Below are 7,147 nucleotides of genomic sequence, written 5' to 3'. Positions count from 1 at the left end.
TTCCCCTCGTCCTGCTGCCATCTCCCCTTGCACACAGCTGACTCCCCTCCTGCCCGCAGGCTCCCTTCAGGCACTGCAGGCTGCACTGAGGTCACCCTGCAGCTTCTTTTCTCCATGCTGAACGAGCCCAGCTCCCTCAGCCCGTCTTCGTGGTGGAGGTGCTGCAGCCCCTGCTCATCTCTGCGGCTCCTCTGGACCCTCTCCAACAGCTCCCTGTCTTTCTTGTACTGGGGGCTCCAGCCCTGGATGCAGTGCTGCAGAAGCAACTCCAGGAGCAAAAAAAAATATCGTCTTTAAAAGAAATAGAAGTTAACCCATTTGCTTATTTTCATAGAAATCCCTGTTTTTTCCCCTAAAATATCGCTTATTTTCACAGAAATCCCTGTTTTTCCCCTAAAATATCGCTGATTTTCATAGAAATCCCCGTTTTTAACCCTAAAATATCGCTTATTTTCACAGACATCCCTGTTTTTAACATAAAATATCGCTGATTTTCATAGAAATCCCTGTTTTTAACATAAAATATCGCTGATTTTCATGGAAATCCCTGTTTTTAACATAAAATATCGCTGATTTTCATAGAAATCCCTGTTTTTAACCCTAAAATATCGCTTATTTTCAGAGAAATCCCTGTTTTTCCCCTAAAATATCGCTTATTTTCACGGAAATCCCTGTTTTTAACCCTAAAATATCGCTTATTTTCATGGAAATCCCTGTTTTTAACATAAAATATCGCTTATTTTCATAGAAATCCCTGTTTTTCCCCTAAAATATCGCTTATTTTCAGAGAAATCCCTGTTTTTAACCCTAAAATATCGCTGATTTTCATAGAAATCCCTGTTTTTAACATAAAATATCGCTGATTTTCATAGAAATCCCTGTTTTTCCCCTAAAATATCGCTTATTTTCAGAGAAATCCCTGTTTTTAACCCTAAAATATCGCTTATTTTCATAGAAATCCCTGTTTTTAACATAAAATATCGCTTATATTCATGGATATCCCTGTTTTTAACCTAAAATATCGCTGATTTTCATAGAAATCCCGGCTTTTAACCCAATAATATCGCTTATTTTCATGGAAATCCCTTTTTTTAACCCTAAAATATCGCTTATTTTCATAGAAATCCCTGTTTTTAACCCTAAAATATCGCTTATTTTCATAGAAATCCCTGTTTTTAACATAAAATATCGCTTATTTTCTTGGAAATCCCTGTTTTTAACCCTAAAATATCACTTATTTTCACAGAAATCCCTGTTTTTAACCGTAAAATATCGCTGATTTTCATAGAAATCCCTGTTTTTAACATAAAATATCGCTTATTTTCACAGAAATCCCTGTTTTTCCCCTAAAATATCGCTTATTTTCATAGAAATCCCTGTTTTTAACCCTAAAATATCGCTTATTTTCATAGAAATCCCTGTTTTTAACCCTAAAATATCGCTTATTTTCATAGAAATCCCTGTTTTTAACATAAAATATCGCTTATTTTCATGGAAATCCCTGTTTTGAACCCTAAAATATCGCTTATTTTCATAGAAATCCCTGTTTTTTCCCCTAAAATATCGCTTATTTTCATAGAAATCCCTGTTTTTCCCCTAAAATATCGCTTATTTTCACAGAAATCCCTGTTTTTAACCCTAAAATATCGCTTATTTTCATAGAAATCCCTGTTTTTAACCCTAAAATATCGCTGATTTTCATAGAAATCCCTGTTTTTAACATAAAATATCGCTTATTTTCACACAAATCCCTGTTTTTAACATAAAATATCGCTTATTTTCATGGAAATCCCTGTTTTTCCCCTAAAATATCGCTTATTTTCATGGAAATCCCTGTTTTTAACCCTAAAATATCGCTTATTTTCATAGAAATCCCTGTTTTTAACATAAAATATCGCTGATTTTCACAGAAATTCCTGTTTTTAACCCTAAAATATCGCTTATTTTCATAGAAATCCCTGTTTTTAACCATAAAATATCGCTTATTTTCATAGGAATCCCTGTTTTTCCCCTAAAATATCGCTTATTTTCATAGAAATCCCTGTTTTTAACCCTAAAATATCGCTTATTTTCATGGAAATCCTGTTTTTAACCCTAAAATATCGCTTATTTTCATAGAAATCCCTGTTTTTCCCCTAAAATATCGCTTATTTTCACTGAAATCCCTGTTTTTAACCCTAAAATATTGCTGATTTTCACAGAAATCCCTGTTTTTAACCCTAAAATATCGCTTATTTTCATAGAAATCCCTGTTTTTTCCCCTAAAATATAGCTGATTTTCATAGAAATCCCTGTTTTTCCCCTAAAATATCGCTTATTTTCATAGAAATCCCTGTTTTTAACCCTAAAATATCGCTTATTTTCACAGAAATCCCTGTTTTTAACATAAAATATCGCTTATTTTCTTAGAAATCCCTGTTTTTAACCCTAAAATATCGCTTATTTTCACAGAAATCCCTGTTTTTCCCCTAAAATATCGCTTATTTTCATAGAAATCCCTGTTTTTTCCCCTGAAATATCGCTGATTTTCATAGAAATCCCTGTTTTTAAACTTAAAATATCGCTGATTTTCACAGAAATCCCTGTTTTTAACATAAAATATCGCTTATTTTCATAGAAATCCCTGTTTTTCCCCTAAAATATCGCTTATTTTCACGGAAATCCCTGTTTTTAACATAAAATATCGCTTATTTTCATAGAAATCCCTGTTTTGAACCCTAAAATATCGCTTATTTAGATAGAAATCCCTGTTTTTAACCCTAAAATATCGCTGATTTTCATAGAAATCCCTGTTTATAACCCTAAAATATCGCTTATTTTCACGGAAATCCCAGTTTTTCCCCTAAAATATCGCTTATTTTCACAGAAATCCCTGTTTTTCCCCTTAAATATCGCTTATTTTCATAGAAATCCCTGTTTTTTCCCCTAAAATATCGCTGATTTTCATAGAAATCCCTGTTTTTCCCCTAAAATATCGCTTATTTTCATGGAAATCCATGTTTTTAGCCCTAAAATATCACTTATTTTCATAGAAATCCCTCTTTTTAACCCTAAAATATCGCTTATTTTCTTAGAAATCCCTGTTTTCAACGTAAAATATCGCTTATTTTCATAGAAATCCCTGTTTTTAACATAAAATATCGCTGATTTTCACAGAAATTCCTGTTTTTAACCCAAAGTATCGCTTATTTTCATAGAAATCCCTGTTTTTAACCTTAAAATATCGCTTATTTTCATAGGAATCCCTGTTTTTCCCCTAAAATATCGCTTATTTTCATAGAAATCCCTGTTTTTAACATAAAATATCGCTTATTTTCATGGAAATCCCTGTTTTTAACCCTAAAATATCGCTTATTTTCATAGAAATCCCTGTTTTTAACATAAAATATCGCTTATTTTCATAGAAATCCCTGTTTTTAACATAAAATATCGCTGATTTTCACAGAAATCCCTGTTTTTAACATAAAATATCGCTTATTTTCATAGAAATCCCTGTTTTTAACATAAAATATTGCTTATTTTCATAGAAATCCCTGTTTTTCCCCTAAAATATCGCTGATTTTCATAGAAATCCCTGTTTTTAACATAAAATATCGCTTATTTTCGTAGAAATCCCTATTTTTAACATAAAATATCGCTTATTTTCATAGAAATCCCTGTTTTTAACCCTAAAATATCGCTTATTTTCAGAGAAATCCCTGTTTTTCCCCTAAAATATCGCTTATTTTCACGGAAATCCCTGTTTTTAACATAAAATATCGCTTATTTTCATGGAAATCCCTGTTTTTAACCTTAAAATATCGCTGATTTTCATAGAAATCCCTGTTTTTTCCCCTAAAATATTGCTTATTTTCATAGAAATCCCTGTTTTTCCCCTAAAATATCGCTTATTTTCATGGAAATCCCTGTTTTTAACATAAAATATCACTTATTTTCATAGAAATCCCTGTTTTTAACCCTAAAATATCGCTTATTTTCATAGAAATCCCTGTTTTTAACCCTAAAATATCGCTGATTTTCATGGAAATCCCTGTTTTTAACATAAAATATCGCTTATTTTCATAGAAATCCCTGTTTTTAACATAAAATATCGCTTATTTTCATAGAAATCCCTGTTTTTAACCGTAAAATATCGCTGATTTTCATAAAAATCCTTGTTTTTACATAAAATATCGCTTATTTTCGTAGAAATCCCTGTTTTGAACCCTAAAATATCGCTTATTTTCATAGAAATCCCTTTTTTTTCCCCTAAAATATCGCTGATTTTCTTGGAAATCCCTGTTTTTCCCCTAAAATATCGCTTATTTTCATAGAAATCCCAGTTTTTAACATAAAATATCGCTTATTTTCATGGAAATCCCTGTTTTTAACCCTAAAATATCGATTATTTTCATAGAAATCCCTGTTTTTAGCCCTAAAATATCGCTTATTTTCATAGAAATTCCTGTTTTTAACATAAAATATTGCTTATTTTCATAGAAATCCCTGTTTTTCCCCTAAAATATCGCTTATTTTCATGGAAATCCCTGTTTTTCCCCTAAAATATCGCTTATTTTCTTAGAAATCCCTGTTTTTAACCCTAAAATATCGCTTATTTTCATAGAAATCCCTGTTTTTAACATAAAATATCGCTTATTTTCATAGAAATCCCTGTTTTTAACCCGAAAATATCGCTTATTTTCACAGAAATCCCTCTTTTGAACCCTAAAATATCGCTTATTTTCATAGAAATCCCTGTTTTTTCCCATAAAATATCGCTTATTTTCATGGAAATCCCTGTTTTTAACCCTAAAATATCGCTTATTTTCATGGAAATCCCTGTTTTTTCCCCTAAAATATCGCTTATTTTCATAGAAATCCCTGTTTTTAACCCTAAAATATCGCTTATTTTCATGGAAATCCCTGTTTTTAACCCTAAAATATTGCTGATTTTCACAGAAATCCCTGTTTTTAACATAATATATCGCTTATTTTCACAGAAATCCCTGTTTTTAACATAAAATATCGCATATTTTCATAGAAATCCCTGTTTTTAACCCTAAAATATCGCTTATTTTCATAGAAATCCCTGTTTTTAACCCTAAAATATCGCTTATTTTCATAGAAATCCCTGTTTTTCCCCTAAAGTATCGCTTATTGTCATAGAAATCCCTGTTTTTAACATAAAATATCGCTTATATTCATGGATATCCCTGTTTTTAACCTAAAATATCGCTGATTTTCATAGAAATCCCGGCTTTTAACCCAATAATATCGCTTATTTTCATGGAAATCCCTTTTTTTAACCCTAAAATATCGCTTATTTTCATAGAAATCCCTGTTTTTAACCCTAAAATATCGCTTATTTTCATAGAAATCCCTGTTTTTCCCCTAAAATATCGCTTATTTTCACAGAAATCCCTGTTTTTCCCCTAAAATATCGCTTATTTTCATAGAAATCCCTGTTTTTAACCCTAAAATATCGCTTATTTTCATGGAAATCCCTGTTTTTTCCCCTAAAATATCGCTTATTTTCATAGAAATCCCTGTTTTTAACATAAAATATCGCTTATTTTCTTGGAAATCCCTGTTTTTAACCCTAAAATATCACTTATTTTCACAGAAATCCCTGTTTTTAACCGTAAAATATCGCTGATTTTCATAGAAATCCCTGTTTTTAACATAAAATATCGCTGATTTTCATAGAAATCCCTGTTTTTTCCCCTAAAATATCGCTTATTTTCATAGAAATCCCTGTTTTTAACCCTAAAATATCGCTTATTTTCAGAGAAATCCCTGTTTTTAACCCTAAAATATCGCTTATTTTCATAGAAATCCCTGTTTTTAACATAAAATATCGCTTATTTTCATGGAAATCCCTGTTTTGAACCCTAAAATATCGCTTATTTTCATAGAAATCCCTGTTTTTTCCCCTAAAATATCGCTGATTTTCACAGAAATCCCTGTTTTTCCCCTAAAATATCGCTTATTTTCACAGAAATCCCTGTTTTTCCCCTAAAATATCGCTTATTTTCATAGAAATCCCTGTTTTTAACCCTAAAATATCGCTTATTTTCACGGAAATCCCTGTTTTTAACCCTAAAATATCGCTTATTTTCACGGAAATCCCTGTTTTTAACCCTAAAATATCGCTTATTTTCATGGAAATCCCTGTTTTTAACCCTAAAATATCGCTTATTTTCATAGAAATCCCTTTCTTTCCCCTAAAATATCGCTTATTTTCATAGAAATCCCTGTTTTTAACATAAAATATCGCTTATTTTCATGGAAATCCCTGTTTTTAACCCTAAAATATCGCTTATTTTCATGGAAATCCTGTTTTTAACCCTAAAATATCGCTTATTTTCATAGAAATCCCTGTTTTTCCCCTAAAATATCGCTTATTTTCACTGAAATCCCTGTTTTTAACCCTAAAATATCGCTGATTTTCACAGAAATCCCTGTTTTTAACCCTAAAATATCGCTTATTTTCATAGAAATCCCTGTTTTTTCCCCTAAAATATAGCTGATTTTCATAGAAATCCCTGTTTTTCCCCTGAAGTATCGCTTATTTTCATAGAAATCCCTGTTTTTAACCCTAAAATATCGCTTATTTTCACAGAAATCCCTGTTTTTAACATAAAATATCGCTTATTTTCTTAGAAATCCCTGTTTTTAACCCTAAAATATCGCTTATTTTCACAGAAATCCCTGTTTTTCCCCTAAAATATCGCTTATTTTCATAGAAATCCCTGTTTTTTCCCCTAAAATATCGCTGATTTTCATAGAAATCCCTGTTTTTCCCCTAAAATATCGCTTATTTTCATAGAAATCCCTGTTTTTTCCCCTGAAATATCGCTGATTTTCATAGATATCCCTGTTTTTAACATAAAATATCGCTTATTTTCATAGAAATCCCTGTTTTTAACATAAAATATCGCTTATTTTCACGGAAATCCCTGTTTTTCCCCTAAAATATCGCTGATTTTCCCAGAAATCCCTGTTTTTAACATAAAATATCGCTGATTTTCATAGAAATCCCTTTTTTTCCCCTAAAATATCGCTGATTTTCATAGAAATCCCTGTTTTTAACCCTAAAATATCGCTAATTTTCATGGAAATCCCTGTTTTTAACCCTAAAATATCGCTTATTTTCATAGAAATCCCT

This window comes from Tympanuchus pallidicinctus, unplaced genomic scaffold (genome assembly GCF_026119805.1).
Source record: "Tympanuchus pallidicinctus isolate F22 unplaced genomic scaffold, pur_lepc_1.0 scaffold60, whole genome shotgun sequence".
Classification (NCBI taxonomy): Eukaryota; Metazoa; Chordata; class Aves; order Galliformes; family Phasianidae; genus Tympanuchus; species Tympanuchus pallidicinctus.
This window is presented reverse-complemented; position numbering follows the sequence as displayed.